This window comes from Paramisgurnus dabryanus, chromosome 20, assembly GCF_030506205.2.
Source record: "Paramisgurnus dabryanus chromosome 20, PD_genome_1.1, whole genome shotgun sequence".
Classification (NCBI taxonomy): Eukaryota; Metazoa; Chordata; class Actinopteri; order Cypriniformes; family Cobitidae; genus Paramisgurnus; species Paramisgurnus dabryanus.
The window spans coordinates 12,325,000-12,338,986 of NC_133356.1; the positions used below are offsets into that span (position 1 = coordinate 12,325,000).

The following is a 13,987-nucleotide window of genomic DNA, read 5'->3' on the forward strand; positions in this document are numbered from 1 at the left end:
CATGTTATGCCAAAGTTTAGCTGTGTATTTGTTCTCTACTTGGGCACTTGTCTAAGTTCATGGTTACATAGTTGTGCAATGCCAATTTAAGATATTATTATGCTACTGAACCGTTGCGCTGTAGATATGTAATCTAAGTGACTGTTAAAATAAAATTACACACAGCGCAGGGATGATGCAAGCATGGGGTTGCTCAAGTGCTCAGGGTGGAAGCTTTGGTTTGTTGGCATTAAATAAATAGCTAGTTGTAATTGGCCTTGAGTTGGGGGTGGATCCCCCAACTCTGTTGCTGACAGAGATGACTCCTGTTATCTCAGGGGTCTCCCGGGTTGCTAAGTAGGTTAGTTACACAACAGTTTTGACGTTCACTGGGCCCTACTGTACATACGAAACAGCACAATTTCCCAATCAAGGGTCTTCTAAAAAATAAATGTGTGTATGTGTGCATATACTTTTAGCACAAACTGATCTCGGATCAGTGCATTCATTCGTCAAAATGCATTTATGAGCAGATGTCCTAGTGTGAACCCCACAACCTGGCAAGTGCATGGGAGAAAATGTCAAAGGTTATTTCAACACAACGGTTTTGCCTCTTCAAGCTCACTTCCAACAAATGCAACAATTAGAGATGATGAAAAATCTCCTGGCCCTTTTAAAAGCATTCTTGGTTTCTGACGGCTTTGGAAATATCTCATCTCCAGAGTGTTACGTTAACTATATATTGTTATGTTATGTAAATTGTCATATGCATTATTTTATGTAGGGCTGTAAATCCCTATATGAAATGGCTGTGTAGTTTAACAATGTCAATTTTAAAGATAAAGTCTAACATTTGATAAAATGAAATGTTAATGGTCCTCAATTTTTATGTGAAGTTGTAAAAATGATAAAAACAGCCTCACTTTTAAAGCTATAAATGAAAAGTACTGTTTACACACACTGTGTATTTCAATTATTGCCCCACTGCTATGGTTACAAAGCAGAAAGGCAATAAAATTACTTCTGGGCAGTCAGATAATATTTTTTGACTTTGTAAAATGCAGAGAAAGCTAATTAAAAAATGTTATGGAAAACATAAATTGGGTGCCAAAAAAGCATTCGTGGATTCTCTAACCCAAGGGGTTTTAAACTTTTTGATGGCAGGGACCCCCACATATTATAAACCTTTAGTCAGGGACCCCTGTCCTAAAATATATATTCATTTTTGTATAAAGAAACATTTGAACTGTGTTGGATATATAGTTTCAGCAGTAACAACATAAACAAACTGCTTTCATGGAACAAACGTAACTACCGATAAACTCCGCTAAGTATAACAACAAAGTCCTTTTAAAGTAGTTTATTTTATAACAAGCAAAATAAACAACACATAGACTACCTAGAAAACCAAAACATTTGTTATTTTTGACGAGGTATTTTTTAAAGAGTTTATTTTGACAACTACTCAGACTATTAAACAAACAGAAACCAGAAGTAAAGTTCCGACCAGACGCGTAATCGCATCACCGCACGTGCATCCGATGGAACCCTCTATGGTAAATGGGAAAATATAAAGACATAAAGCAATAAGGTCATATTATGCAAGTTGTTTACAAGCTTAAATAATTGACTGCAAAGAGAACCTTACAATTTTTGCTTTGTCTGTTATCTCTTGAAACTTTCTGGGGACTCCTTAGAGACTTTTGGGGAACACAAGTTTGAAAACCCTGCTCTAAACAACAAAGGAGCGGTTTCCCGGACAGGGATTATTATCCAGAACAAAATGAATGTTTGAGCTGCCTTATTTTAAAAACACCTTGTACTGACATATCATAACATAAATCAGTGCCATTATTTTGTTTCAGTATGCACACCAGTATTGTTTTTTGCAAGGTTTGTTTGTAAAAACGACTTAAAGGTCCTAATATAACTAAGGCCTAGTCTTGGATTAATCTAAACCCTTTCCTGGAAACCACCCCAAAGTGTTTGAGATGTAGAAAAAAAACTTTGTGTAAAATAAAAAACAGCGACCTTTTAAAAGTTATCTATTAACTCTATTCAAATCTATTAAGGTCTGTAATCAGGTCACAGTTTAGTGTACTTTTTTTTATCTGAAGAGAGTTTGGGCCACTAAACTGTTTGAGAAACTACTCGAAAACTTTCCAGCTGCCAATAAAAGCAATTAGGCTTAAAAAACTTTAAGACTTAAAAACAATTAAACAAGCACCACAGTTTTCCCCTTAAACTATAGATGCGAAACCTACACACATGTCCTTGATTGTGTTTATTCACCCACGCTAAACACCAAGTGATAAGAAACTGTTGAGAGCAGTTAAAGGGGGTCTAATATCAGTTTACATCCCACCTGTCTGACTTTACAGTCACCCCTGGGCTTCAGAAAATTATGTCCATCCACTTTGTATGACTCTTGTCTGCAAGTAGAGTATTGACAGTTCAGCGAGAAGGGATGAAGTGGAGCTGAACAGTAGACAGCTGATTAGAGATCAGAATCATGCAGTAAAATGGAAACAATGAGCGAAAGATTGGGAAGAAGTGGTGCAGTTAAGAACTATTAGGAGATGTGACATGAATAAACAAGGCACTGAGAGATTAAGAGATACAAAAGGGGAGAAAGAGATAGAGACAAGAAAAGAGGAAGAGAGGGAAAGAGGGTATAGGGTTTTTCTCACCACACCTGTCCATATGGAGGATATCCGCTCTGGGTCCATTGTTCCTGAACCTTGATGTGGTAGCAAGCCCCCAGGATACACACACACAGAGAGAGAGAGAGAGGGGGTACACACAGATTTTTACAAGCATCATGTGCAGCTTCAGAGATTGAAGCACTAAATAATTTTAAAAATGTATGTTTTAGGTTGTCGTTTCTATAAAAAAATGTCACTGGGGTGGCGGTACCCTTTAAAGAGGTCCTAATATGTACCATTTCAGTACAGATATGTATAGATTTAGAACTAATATGTACCTTTGAGTTACTAATATACCCTCTGTAGGTGGGTCAATGACGTGATGTTAATTATTGTGTGTCCGTATGGTTCAATTAAATATAAAGGGTTCAAATGTAAAAATTAATTTGCAGATTACTTGCATACATTCTCTTTTTTTGAGGAATTTCTGGTTTTATTTCATTTTGAAAGAATATTTGGGGGATAATTGCAAAATTGTCAATGTGGTGTAACCGGTCTGTTTCAATGTTGGTGTAACTATATGTTTTTTTAATGAAAATATAAATATATACATAAAAAATGTGGAATAAAATATAATCATCTAGTTTAGTGTAATATGATTTGTTACATACATTTTTACATAATTTGTCAAAGATTATTCAAAAAACAAAGCTTTTTTCAGGATATGTCAGGACAAATATAAAAAAAACGCATACAAATGTGCATTTTTTTTTTTTTATGATTACGCTTACATGCCATCAAGGTGGTTAAAATATTTAATATTTCTCGTTCTTTGGCACATCTTTTGACTGTCCATTCAGTCTTAACTTTTATAAAAATGGTGCAAATGTAATTTATTATTGCATAAAATTGACACAAATACATTATGTGCATTGAAATAAACCTGATGCGTGCTTTTAAATTTTTTTTTTTTTTAATATTTTTGAATTTCTCATCTTGCCAAACCTGTCACTGACCCAGGTATCTGTACAGGTGTACCTTTTAAAAGTGTACCGCCCCAGTGACAGCTAGGGAGCATTTTCTTTTTGTGGAAACTATTATCATTGGTCTTTATAAAATAACATGGCTTTTTATGACAACACGTTTTCATCATCTCCTGCTGATGTTGCTCATTTGCCATCTTGCATCTTCTGTTCTTCTAAATCACATATTAAACCTCACTATTCATGAGCAGTGCTAAAAAAACATGGAACGCCTCAGTGTTAAAATGATACTCTTATCTCATTCCCATGATCACAAGTAATCATTTATTGCGAAGTGAATGGGGATTCTTGTAACCGACACATTTCCACCTCTGGGGTTTTGTTCCCCCTGCTACTTCGGACTGAATTTTGCATCCACACCCTGTTGCTCTGCTGCCACAGACAGTGCTCTGTGTTCAAGCTTTTATGGTTTTGCTATATGGGCCACACCAAACCGTTTAGCTTTTATTGAGGACAAAAGACTCCTCGAGAGTTCTGAGGGAACAATATTGTCGGGGAACGTGAAACCTTAACAAAAGTGATTTCAACACTTCACAAACCCTTCCAAATTGTGATATAAAGGTGTCATCATATGTCCCATGAAAAACAAATAAATTGATAAGATCTTAACACTGTAACTGTATATAGCAGGTTTTATTAGTTAAAAGAGTATAAAGTTACGTAATTACATCACATTAACATTTGCTGTTGAGTGTGTCGCACCTCTCTATTTGAGTGCGCTTGGCGTGTATCTACTTTAAAATGACTTTTTTGCACAAGTTAAAGTCACGAAATGTGAACCGCTTCTTAGCGGCCCAAAATTCACTTCGACGACAACAGAGTCCCCCTAAAGTGGATTATTTTTGATAACAAGCAAAATAAATAGCAAGTTCATACCTAAAACAAATCAACTACTAAACTTTACTGTTTCTTATTATGTTACTTATTTCGACAAGGTATTTGTTTAAGAGGTCCGTTTAGCTACTAGTCAAACCGATAAACAAACATACACCGGAAGGTAACTTTGAGTCAGGGTGCGCAGCCAGACAATACGTGTTGTGTGAATATGTGAACCCATTAAATTTAAAGGGTTAAATTTTTAAAATAAATTTGCAGATTACTTGCACACATTCTCGTTTTTGAGGACCAAGTCTAAAATTTCTGGTTTTATTTCATTTTGAAAGAGTATTTGGGGAATAATTGCAAAAATGTCAATGTGGTGTAATTGATCTGTTTCAATTGGTGTAACTAGTATGTTTTTTTTAATGAAAATATAAATATATGGAATAAAATATAATCATCTAGTTTAGTGTAATATGATTTTTTACATACATTTTTACATCATTTGTCAAAAATTATTCAGACAACAGAGCTGTTTTCTACGGAACCCCTAAGGGGACATGGAGCAAAAATTAAATAAAGTTTAGCCTCGCGTGCGCACGTGAAACTATCGCTTTTAGAACTAAACTTTTAAAAAAAATTCTGCAAATGAAGGTTTGTGTGAGCACGAGTTTCATGTGAGCACGCGAAAGTTTCACATGAGCACATAAAGCTAAATTTTAGATTTTTTTTACTCCAATGTCACCTTAGGGGCTTGGTTGGTTTTCAGCATATATCTGGACAAATATTACAAAAACTCATTAAAAGGTACATTAGAAATAACTAATACAATGTATTTTCGTGTGATATTTTAAAAATATTTTTTTGAATATTATGCTTACATGCCATCAGGGTGGATAAAATATTTCACGAGTTCACACTTACAAATAAGTTAAGAATTAAATTAGTAAACGTATTTGGCGTGCTGTCCGGGGAGAGGGCTCTGAGCAGGGAATGAGCCTGAAACACAGAGTATCCCCCCCCCTCGTAAGGAAATAACTTGATAAGTGAGAGGAGACGGGGTGGAGGAGGGATTCTGAAAGATGCGAAGGATTTTCAGTGAGTTCAACTGTGATTTATATATGGCTTGCTTTCGAGCTGATTGGGTGTATTGTTGATTACCGATTGAAAGCGGCTGGTGCCATTGACTACTGATTAAAAACAGCTGAAGTCACTTAGGTATTTTATTTGACATGTTCCTCCCGAACTTTGTTAATAAAACATCATTTAATATTTCTCATTCTTTGGCGCAATTTGCGGTTACACCATTTGACATTTTCAGGTCCATTCAGTCTTAACGTTCATAAAAATGGTTCAAATGTAATTTTTTATTGCATAAAATCAACATAAATACACTATATGTATTGAAATATACCTGATACATGCTTTTAAAACAAGTTTTTTTTTAAAGATTTTTGAATTTCTCATCTTGCCAAACCGTTTTTGTCACTGACCCGGCAGTCAAAGCACTGCCAAGACGTCTAGGCTGAAACCAGGTAAAATTTGGGATGTCAGTGAAAATTTAACAAGTTATTTTGGGAAAAAGTACATGCAACCAAATTCAAATTTATTTTGGCTAAACGTGAGTTATACTCATAGATGGGTTTATTGATTTCTTTTTTTCTAAACAAAAAATACAGCAGCTTTGAGGTTCAGTAGGTGTATCTGTGTTTTTGTTCAGATGCTTGAATTCTTGACTGTTAAAAAGCAAGCATTCAGCTAAATAAACTACAGAAATCCTTACTGTTTTCTATCACCACAAAGTAAAACTCCTCCTGTCCAGCAGGAGGAAGTGTTGCCAGGAAAATGTCACAGGTGCAGACGCAGGGACTAGCAAGAAGGATGCAACGCCACACTGGGATTAAAAAGACAAAAAACATAGCCTGAAGGCTTCCCTGAGTCAGAGTTTATGACTGGGCGTGACGCACACACACACGCACTCATATACGTATGCAATTGTACACACTGCCCCTTCAATAAGTATAGCTTCTGGCTAAGTAGCTAATACATGTTTATGATAGAGTGTCTGGGACTCAGATTAATAGCCATGCTTTCATTATACACAGTAGGCTACACTTTAACAAAGCGAAGACAGGTACAAACCCACAGATAGAAGAGATCATAGAGTCATCTTATGCACAGATACTAATGCACACATGCAACAGACACAAACAGACACAATAAAGTATCATGCATTGCATTTAGCAGGTACTTGTGATGTTATGCAAAAGTGATCATGCATAATAACTCAAAGTCTTATTCAACACACAAAATATTGCTCTGCGTTTCAATCCAGATGTCAAAAGCAAGGCTCATGCTCAGGAAACCGGCAAACGACACAGGTACTTTATATTATGAGTGCTTTAGTGTAAGTGCATACAGGTGTTTGTGCGTGCGTGCGTGTGTGTGAGCGAGAGAGAGAGAGAGAGAGAGAGAGAGAGACAGAGAGAGATCAGAGAAGAAGGGCATGTCCAGACCTGTTGGTTGACCCAGGTCAGAAATCTTAAGGAATGTGTGTGAATAAGTGTGTCTGTGTTTGCACAAAGCGGATATGTCTTTTTGATTCAATGGAAAGTTACCTTAACAGCTCGAATAAGCAAAGCTATAAAAGAAGAAATATGTACAGTTTTTTTTTGTTAATTGTTATCGTTCAGAGCATTAAAATGAAATGTTCATATTCAGTACCCTATAGTGACAGGAATACCCTAATCCTCTTTGATACGAATTGCATCTGATTTACTGATCATGGATTATTTATAACAGAAGACCCTGACATTTTATGGCTGTGATGTTTGTGATAGATTCACTTAAAAATGATTAACTACATCATAAAGCACTCTCTGCATTAGAAGTAAATCTTTGGGTTTCATCGTCTTTGTTTAGGAAAAGTTTATATTTAAGCATTGGTAGACACTGATATACAAAGCAAATTATAGTGAATTGACGTGTGTCACAGCAGGAAGTTGAACACTGTGGTAAACGTACATGTGAACTTACATGCTAAGTGGTTATTGACGACTTATTGTGTACGATGATGTGTGTTGAACTTAAAAAAAAAAATATTATTAGGATAAAACACAGACTTGTAAGTAACAAGCAGCTGCAGAAAACAGGTGCTGAAGCACACACACATACCTTTATATACTAAGGAGCTCTCATAGACATGGTTTTGATAATGATATTTACCTTTAATCTAATCACCACACAAACCTGTTGACATTATAGCCATGATTTGGCAGATTTTTTATGTATTTAATAAGGAGGACCATTTAAAAATATCACAATAAATTGTTTGTGTAGGAGGTTTGGAATCGTGTGACCCTGCCTGTGAAAATTCACCTAAAGTGTTTTATTGGTGCTTCACAGTTTTCTACATAAAATCATCTTAAGAACAGTGTGTGAAAATGTAATCTTGATATCTTTGACAGAGTAAAATCAAGATAAAAAATCTTTGATGCTCCTGATCTCATAAATAGATTAGGAAGTTTTAGCCTATAATTTAAAGACAACACCAAGATAAATAGATGTAACATGGCAACAGGGCGTAGATTTGGCCTGAACATCAGGGAGTTAAAGCATCAACTGTACATATATTTTCATTAATCATTGTATAAATATTGTGTAAATTGCTAGTTTTAATTATGAATCCCCCAAAAGGACACGTACCCTGCGTTGACCCTTCTGAGCAAGCAGTTAAACTTCAAAATAATAGACAGTACTAGAGACAGACAGATAATTACACCTGTGTGTGTGTGTGTGTGTGTGTGTGTGTGTGTGTGTGTGTGTGTGTGTGTGTGTGTGTGTGTGTGTGCGTGTGTGTGTGTGTGTGTGTGTGTGTGTTTGTGACCCCTGCACTTTGCAACCTGCAAAACATGACAAAAAATTTCCTGTCACAGGTGACATAACATAGCAGCAGCTTTTTTTGGTCAATTTTAAAGAAAACATTCAAAATATTTAAAGTTATTATTCATGCATTAATATTTCAAAAATATATAATAGTTTTGTGATATGGGTTGTACATGTTCTCCACTAAAATGGCACCATATTTTGAAAAATGTCAAACATTTAAAATGTTGATACATTTTCCTTTTGTGAATGTTTTGTGACTTTAAAAATGTTAAGTAGGCTACTGGAAAATGCTTATTAAAGGACAACACCACCATTTTTCAATATTTTACTATGTTCTTACCTCAACTTAGACAAATTAATACATACTTATCTTTTTTCAATACGTGCACTTAATCTTTGTACAGCGTGTCGTAAATGTGTTAGCATTAAGCCTAGCCCCATTCATTCCATAGGATCCAAACAGGGATGAATTTAGAAGCCACCAAACACTTGCATGTTTTCCCAATTTAAAGACTGTTACCTTAGTAGTTACACAAGTAAATGTATAGTGGCACAAAAAAAACGTGGCAATTTTTTAAGTGGATAAAAAGCTATATTGTATGGTGGAAGAGCACTTAGTTTGCAGCACTTCGACCTCGGCGCGCAGAACATAGTAAAATATTGAAAAACTAGTGTTTTCCTTTAAATTTAAATATTATATTACATTTAGTAACATGAGAAATGTAAAACCAGCAGAGAGGCATTTGTAAAAATATGACTTACTCTGCATTTATACCACCCGCGGCAGAGGCGGCAAAAATGCGCTATTCGCGCGTAGTTGGCTGCTTGAACATTTGAGTTCACTCGCTTCATTCACGCGTGAAAGTCGCTCATGAAATTCTAGTAATTCGAGAAATTACCGTGGAAATTCGTGTCATGGGAGGGGCTTCTGCGATTCCGCTGAGACTCTGCCACTCTGCCCGCTTCCTGTAATCACGTCACTACTACAGCAAGGTCCTGATTGGTTAACGCGGCGCAGAAATCCGCCAAAGTTCAGATTTTTCAACTTGCGCATTTCCCGCGGTAACGGTCACTTCGCGCGGGACTCGCCATTCACCGTTCCACATTTACCGCGCTGCAGGATGCCTAATCACGTATTTTGCATTGACTTAACATGTAAATCACCCGCACTTGTCGCCTCTACCGTGGCTGGTGTAAACGTAGCATTAGTCTGTGAAATTCCAGCTTTTTTTTTGATTTACTGTTTTCTACATAAAATCATCCTACATAATGCAAAGAACATTCTGGGAAATTATAACCTTGATATTTTTAATACTACCGAGTAAGATATCAAATTAATGTGATATCAATAATTGAAATCAAACTTTGATGATCTATGGGACTAATGTATGGGCTTAAATGTAAACATTATATATTCCTACTGTATTTGATAAACCTATCGTGTCCATCTTCACATCCATATCTGATAGCAGCTACTGCTGTTATTTTGCGGAGCTGCATCCATCCTACCGTGAGAAATGTGAAAGAATGCTTGGCATTATTACTGGCCAGGTTATTGACGGCTACATAAAGAATGGTATGTAAAATCAAACTGAAAAAAACCTAATTCTGCCTCACAGATTACTCTGTCGTATTGCAGTTATCAGTTTTTCATTGATGTCACACAAACTGCCATCTAAAACAAGGCTTATTTTATCCATAAATGTTGTATTAAGCATCACTACATGCAGCTGCAGTACAGATGTGCTATAAATGCATCCAGGTATGTGGAGTGGTCTGAAGAAGCTCTCCATCATGTCGAACGGATTTGATATGAAAATGCAGTTTAAAAGACTCCATGTGTTTGCTTGGGTCAATCTCATTTAAAACGACCCGGCAGATGTTAATTTGAAAATGTACCAGTGATTTTAGAAATGTGTCAGTGATTTATAAATACTTACATTGCCATATGATTCGTTTGAACTAAACTAGATACCAGTAGATACATGATGACATCATTAGTCTGATATTAAACAATATGATCATAAAATGAAGATTTTTAACCACATCAGCTGACCATTCATTTTCATTTTATAGCAGTTTGTGGCTGAAACATTAGTGGATTTAATACCCATCGTAGCTCTTTGAACTGATCAGTATCCTCTAAGGATCCAATCTCAGGTGACGCATGTTTGCAGTGTGTGTTTATCTGTATGTGTGTGTGTGGTTTATTTTAGGACTGGCTCCATATCCAAGGCTGGGAAAAGTCTGTGTCTCATTGAGAGAGACAGCAGTCTGCCACACCCATTAATACACACACACACACACACACACACATACAGACACACACAAGCACACACACACACACACACACACACAAACGCGCACACACACACTCCCAGGCTACACCCCACAGCCTAGGGCCAGTTCTCAGACACTGTCAAGTGCGTTTGCATCTTCCAGAAGTGGCTTAATGACAGACCCTAATAAAGAAATGACGACTCACAATACAGCAATAAACCACTACAATGCTCTCATCCTAGACACGCAATCACATATAACGCACACACTTCCACGACTCTGGAGGAAAAACAGTTAGGGGTAAATGATGATGCAAAACTGGAACCAATACCGGGAAGAGTGTATAAATATGAAGAAGTGATTAGATGTGTTTGGTTATCTGTGTGTACCCTGTCTGTCTCAAATAAGTTGCAAGGTGCAAGCAACACTAGGATCATGGGTTTGCATGACCTTGATAAAACGTATGCCTGTATCTTGAACGCAATGCAAGAACGCATTTACCAAATGCATTAATGTATGAATTATATGGATTTCAGCATTGGTTAACTGAACTGTACAACACCTTAAATCAACCTTCTAAGTCACAAAATTATTTTAGATGACCAAATCAGACAGTCAGTTTCGATTGAAACATGATGCAATTGAAAAAATGTGTGGGATCTTGTTTACAAGTGGATGATTTGGCTTGCAATGAATAAAAGTACTTTTTTTTACCTGTGCTCAACCTGTTCAGACACTTCTAACCTTGCCATAACAATAATAAATGTGGGAGTTTTACTGGACCCCTAAGCACAGGAACCGACTTATCACGTCATCATTTTCGTTTCAATAGTTTAACAGTGACAGCTTGCTTCTTGATATTTAAAGTGCTCCTCCTACTTATCTTACCTAAACACCTTTGGGAATAAACTAGAAATGTTACATGGGAAAGTATTCAAACAGATGCGCAATAGCACATCATCACTCATGCTGATTGGCAAACGGTGTGAAAATCTTGCTTTGGGGTGTTTGGTTTGGCTATGAGTGAGCTTTTGAAAATGTCTAAGTGATACTTTAAATACAATTTAGGTGGTCCTTAACACAATAGATCAATCAAAAGTCAAATAGTATTTTCCTAATAATGCCAATAGATGCACAAGAGGATTACTGTATAGGTTTAGGGGTAAAGGATATATAATATCATTAACCTTGAATGAAAACTTTTATAATAGCAGCAGGTAGTGTAACTATGCACCATAGTGACATAATACATTTGTTAGTTTCCTTTGAAGGCACACAAACACACAACAGACACACACTCACAGTTCAGTATTCAAAAGTTAAACAGCTGAGGAATGATTGGAGTCGAACAGCTGCAACCTAACTATTGCCAGAGATATGAGGGAACAGATACATAGATACACACATAAACACACACATACACACATGCTTGCTATATAACATTGTAGAGTCATGCTTATGGAACATAAATACAATATCAAGATCTTTAAATGTGATATGTAAATGTCATATAGGTAGGATTCATAATAAAAATGTCAGTTTCGAAAATACCTGGGACCTCTACTACAAATGTGTGTTAGCCCCTCAGTGTAGAGTCACTACGATTACAGGATGCGTCTTTATTTATTGATGGTCATTCAGCAATAGCTGATAACAATTTTTTTCATTAGAAATATCAAATCAAACTGTGACCCTGGATCCACAAAATCATAAGTGATAAGTGTCAATTCAACTTGAGATTTATACAACATCTGAAAAATGAAAAATAAGCTTTACATTTATTTATGCTTTGTTAGGATAGGAAAATATTTGGCAGAGATACAACTATTTGAAAGTACTCCGAGGATGCACAAAAAAAAGAAATATTGATAAAATGAAGTCTTTAGCAACACTAACAATTAGGGATGCTTAACAGTTAATCGTGATTAATCTATAGCAGAATAAAAGTTTTTGTTTACATCATATATGTGTGTGAACTGTGTATAATAACTTTGTATAAATAAATGCACACACATGCATGTATAAGAAATGTTTACATGTGTATATACATTTGTATATTTATGTATAATTTATATTATATATAAATACTTAATATATTTAAAAAAAATTCTTACAATTATACATGCATGTGTGCATATTTATATATGCATATTTAATATACACAGTTTACACACATATATGATGTAAACAAAAACTTTTATTCTGCCATAGATTACTCGCGATTAATTGTTAAGCATCCCTATTATAAATGCATTTTTGATATATTTACGATTTAACAAAATATCTCTCTTTACTTAATATCCTAATGACTTTTGGCATAAAGATCCTTACATGATAAAAGAAATCACAGAAACCAGGAAAACTATTTAGTAAATATTAAATGACATACTAACTGATTATATAATAAACAGGATGCGAATAAAGGGGTTTGTTTGTTTGCAAAGGAAAGCTTATGGTGACCAGGGACGGAGCCAGACATTGTAGACCTGGGGGGCTTTTCCATTTACAGCAGCTTATTTTTTTAAGTGTTCTCTGTATTATCATTTTGAAACTGTAACATAACAAATTTTGACAATGATACTTTAACTTCTCATATCCAAATATAGGCAAAATATGTTTGCTGTAATCAAGTGAGTATGAAGCTACATAAGAAAGAACAACAAGTTTGACTTCACTAGGAGAACAATTTCTCACCTGCGTATGGAAGCTCTCTCTCTATCTCTCTCTCTGTGATCTCTCTCTCCACCCTCTTCTCTCCCTCTTTGCACTAATAATTATCACAAATAAGCATATTGTCATGTAAGAGATTGAGGATTCACATTTTATAACTGTCTATTAATGTATGTTTTTGTTAAAATCATTGCGAATTTCAGTAAAATGCACATTCTTTCTAACCTTCTTACTTCTGATGTCTTTAAAAAAATGTCATGCAGATAATATATCAGTTGACACTATTTAACAGTATTTACATCACATTACTACAAATATACACTTTTACAGTAATAACAAAGGTATTGTAATAAAAACACTATGAAAAAATGCGTGTACTGTAGGGATATTCAGCATATTTCCCCTCAAGTTCAATATCTCATTCATTTTCACTGGAGTGGAGGACTGGAGAGTTTAAAGCTGAATGCTGCCACCTAGCGTACTGGATGAATTCGATGACAAAACATTCGTGCTTGAGCCCCAGAAGCCACCCCCTCGCTCCGCCCCTGTGACAATTTACATTTTATATTGGTTTTAAAAACTATGGTCCGATATAAATCAATAATAATTCTATTTTATTCTTAGTGTATTATATTTTTGTATAGTGTTTTTTTAATTTACGTC

At 35.5% G+C, this 13,987-nt stretch overlaps 1 long non-coding RNA gene across 1 annotated transcript; it reads right to left on the reverse strand.

Annotated features, from left to right (window-relative positions):
• Positions 1 to 655: 655 nt before the first annotated feature.
• On the reverse strand, positions 656 to 13,726 carry LOC135786863 (uncharacterized). The gene is made up of 4 exons (XR_010547005.2): positions 13,550 to 13,726; positions 13,349 to 13,421; positions 2,675 to 2,719; positions 656 to 2,411 (listed from the first exon to the last, which is right to left on the reverse strand). It is a non-coding gene; the product is annotated as an uncharacterized lncRNA (long non-coding RNA).
• Positions 13,727 to 13,987: the final 261 nt, after the last annotated feature.